Below are 4444 nucleotides of genomic sequence, written 5' to 3'. Positions count from 1 at the left end.
ATATGTCCAGGCAATCATCATTAATGGCTTATGGTTGCTATTATGATAAAGAGAGACAAGCAAATATTATGTGTCTCCTGATGAACAGTGCAACCCGACCTGTGACATATTCTTACCAAAACAATTGATTCTGAATCTGATCAAGACCCCAGTCCAGTGGTGCCTAATTGTACTTATTGCAATTGAGAAATAGTCTATAATCCACGCTATCCAATAAGGTAGCAACTACCCACATGTAGCTATTTAGCACTTAAAATAACTAGTGCAAATGAGGGACTGAATTTTTAATTTATTTAGTTTTAATCAATTTAAATTTAAATAGCCACATGTGGCTAGAAGCCACCATACTGGATAACACAGCTTGAATGCAACTACTGATTTACAGGAAATAAATATTTACAACAAATAAATTGCAAATGGGGAAATTTGCAAAGAGATGGAGAGATAATTTATAGGTTAAAAAGGAATGAATACATATATCAACTAATCAAATGTATGAAACTGATATGAATCTTGATTCAAATAAACTGCAAAATAAAATTATGAAATAACAGAAAATTTGAATACATAAAATATATGTTATATATTATGTATTCAAACATAGTATATACACATACTGAAGTAATTATGAATGAAACAAAATAATGTCATGATGATGTCTGGGATTTGTTTCAAAATTTTTCAGTGGAGACTGAGGAGAAGAGTGGGTGGCGGTATTGGCAAAAAAAATTGACTATTAGTTAATAATTATTGAAACTGGATGACAGATACACAGGAGTTCATTATGCAAAGATTTCTACTTTTGTACGTATTTGACATTTTCCAAAATGAAAAGTTTTTGTTTTTCATTACAGGCTCAAATATCTTGAGATCCACCATGTTTCTCTATCATAGCATAGCATTCTGTGCTTTGTTTTGCCTGTTATAGAAGTTAGACAGAGAAGAAGCCAACGGCAGACAATCTAGTCAAATGTCTCTTGTAGACTAAGAAAAACAATTTAAATAATAGGTGTTTTTTTTAATTATGTCTCTTCAGATGTTAATTACAAAATGGTTTAAGAAAAGTAGATTTGTAATTAAACTGTAATAATTTTGATACAGACCAATGATAGCATTTTGAAAAAGGGAAATTGGAAAAGTTGAAGTATTTTGGTCAAATACCATGGTTTGATTTATTGTTAATTTTTAATTTCAGAATGTTCTAGTCATTGTAGACAAAACGAAAGTATCCTTTTTGAATTTTCCATTTTTAATGTAAAAAGGACTTAACATTATTTCCTGCAAGAAAGAGTCTTTGATGTCCAGTTTGCAAATCATGCTTGCATCTTTGGGGCTAAAAGAGTGTTTGCTTTTTTTTTTTTTTGCTTGAACAAGAGACATTTATTTTTTTTTAATTATTTTATTGAGGTCATATTAGTTTATAACACTGTGTAACTTCAGGGGTACATTAGTATATATCAGTTTTTGTATAGACTGCATCGTTCTCACCACCAATAGTCTAGTTTTTATCTATCACCATAGATATGTGCCCCTTTACCCCTTTTGCCCACCCCATTCCCCTCTGGTAACCACTTATGTGTTTTCTTTATCCATGTATTTGTTTATCTTCCACATATGAGTGAAATCATACAGTGTTTGTCTTTCTCTGACTGGCTTACTTCACTTAACATAATGCCTTCAAGGTCTGTCCATGTTGTTGCAAGTGGGACGATTTCATCTTTTTTTATGGCTCAGTAGTATTCCATAGTATATATATACCACATCTTCTCTATCCATTCATCAATTGATGGGCAATTGGGTTGCTTACGTGTCTTGGTTATTGTGAATAATGCTGCAATGAACACAGGGGTGCATAAATCTCTTTGTATTCTTGATTTCATGTTCTTTAGATAAATAATCAGTAACGGGATAGCTGGATCACATGGTATTTCTAACTTTTTGGGAAATCTCTGTACTTTGTTCCATAGTGGCTGCACCAGTTTGTATTCCCACCAGCAGTGTATAAAGAGTTCCCTTTTCTCCACATCCTCTCCAACATTTGTTATTTTTTGTCTTGTTAATTATTGCCATTCTGATAGATGTAAGATGATATCTCATTGCAGTTTTACTTTGCATTATCCTAATAATTAGTGATGTTGAACAACTTTTTGTGTGCTTGTTGCCCATCTGTATACTTTACCTGGAAAAGTGTCTGTTCATATCCTCTGCCCATTTTTTGACTTCGTTGTTTATTTTTTTGTTGTTGAGTTGTATGAGTTCTTTATCTATTTTGGAAATTAACTCCTTGTCAGATACATGGTTTGCAAATATTTTCTCCCAGTTGGTGGGTTGTCTTTTCATTTTGCTCCTGGTTTCCTTTGCCATGCAAAAGCTTTTTAGTCTGATGTAGTCCCATTTGTTAATTTTTTCTTTTGTTTCCCTTGCCTGAGTAGTCATGGTATTCAAAAAGATGCTGCTAAGACTGATGTCAAAAAGTGTACTTCCTGTATTTTCTTCTAGGAGTTTTATGGTTTTGGGTCTTTCATTCAAATCTTTCATCCATTTTGAGTTAATTTTTGTGTATGGTGTAAGATAATGGTCAACTTTCATTCTTTTGCAAGTGGTTGTCCAGTTTTCCCAAGACCATTTATTGAAGGGGTTTTCCTTTCTCCGTTGTATGTTCTTGGTTCCTTTGTCAAAGATTAGCTCTCTATAGATGTGTGGTTTTATTTCTGGGCTTTCAATTCTGTTCCATTGATCTGTGTGTCTGTTTCTGTGTCAGTACCATGCTGTTTTGATTACTACAGCTTTCTGGCATATTCTGAAGTCAGGGATTGATGTCTCCAGCTTTGTTCTGCTTTGGCCATTCAGAGTCTTTTGGTGTTCCATATAAATTTTATGATTCTTTGTTCTATTTCCATTAAGAGTGTCATGGGATGCTGATTGGGATTGTAATCAATCTGTAGACTGCTTTAGGTAATGTGGAAATTTTAACTGTGTTTATTCTTCCAATCCTTGAGCATGGAATATCTTTCTATTTCTTTATGAGAAGACGTAATTCTTAAGTAGTTTAAGAGTACTTATTTGAGATTTTTCTTATTTGTTGAGGTAGGCGTGTATTGCTATAAATTTCCCTTTTAGTACCACTTTTGCAGCATCCCATAAGAGTTGGTGTGTTGTGTTTTCATTTTCATTTGTCTGCAGGGATTTTTTGGTTTTTCCTTGATTTCTTCATTGATCTAATTGTTGTTCAGTAGCATGCTGTTTTAGTTTCCATATATTTGTGACTTTCCCAGATTTTTTCTTATAGTTGATTTCTAGTTTCATAGCATTGTGGTTGGAAAAGATGCTTGATATGATTTCAACGTTCTTAAATTTATTGAGGCTTTCCTTGATTCCCAACATATGGTCTATCTTTGAGAATGTTTCATGTGCACTTTGAGATGAATGTGTATTCTGTTGTTTTGGTATGGAATGTTCTATGTATATCTATTAAGTCACTCTGGTCTAGTTTTTCATTTAAAGCCATTATTTCCTTGTTGATTCTCTGTCTGGATGATATATCCAGTGATGTAAGTGGGGTGTTGTTGTCCTCTACTATTATTGTGTTGATGTCAATTTCTCCCTTTAGGTCTGTTAATAGTTGCTTTATATACTGTGGTGCTCCTGTGTTAGGTGCATATGTATTCGTAAGTGTTAAGTCCTCTTGGTGGAAAGTGCTTTTTATCGTTATATACTACCCCTCTTTGTCTCTCATTGCCTTTTTTGTCTTGAAGTCTGCTTTGTCTGATAAATATGGCAACACCTACTTTCTTTTGCTTGCCATTTGCTTGGAATATCATCTTCCATCCCTTCACTCTGAGCCTATGTTTGTCTTTAGAGCTGAGATGTGTTTCCTGGAGGCAGCATATCGTTGGGTCTTGTTTTTTAATCCATCCAGCCACTTTGTGTCTTTTGATTGGAGAATTCAATCCATTTATATTTAGAGTGATTATTGATATATGAGGACTTAATACTGCCATTTAACCTCTTGTTTTCTGTTTTTTCTATGTTTCCATTATTTCTTTTCCCTTGTATTTCTGACTGCAATTTCAGTTTGGTGGTTTTCTATGATGGTTTTCTTAGTTTTCTCTTTATTCATGATTTGTGGCTCAGCTCTTATTTTTTTGTTTAGTGGTTACCATGAGGTTTGTATAAAAGATCTTATAGATGAGATAGTCCATTTTCTGATATCCTCTTATCTCCATCAGCCTAAACAGGTTCTATACCTTTCCTCTTCCCCATCCCCAGTCACAAATTATTCTTTTTTGAGTTGTGAGTTTGTGACTAAATTGAAGTGTTTATAGTTATTATTGGTGCTTTCCTTCCTTTTATTTTTTATGTTATAATTAAGTGTTTACTTCTTATTCTGATACAGACTTGCAATTTTCTGGTTATATCTGTCTATTTATCTCCTTGCTAAAGT

Source organism: Ceratotherium simum, chromosome X, assembly GCF_057802395.1.
Source record: "Ceratotherium simum simum isolate JZ-2026a chromosome X, ASM5780239v1, whole genome shotgun sequence".
NCBI classification, from domain to species: Eukaryota; Metazoa; Chordata; class Mammalia; order Perissodactyla; family Rhinocerotidae; genus Ceratotherium; species Ceratotherium simum.
This window is presented reverse-complemented; position numbering follows the sequence as displayed.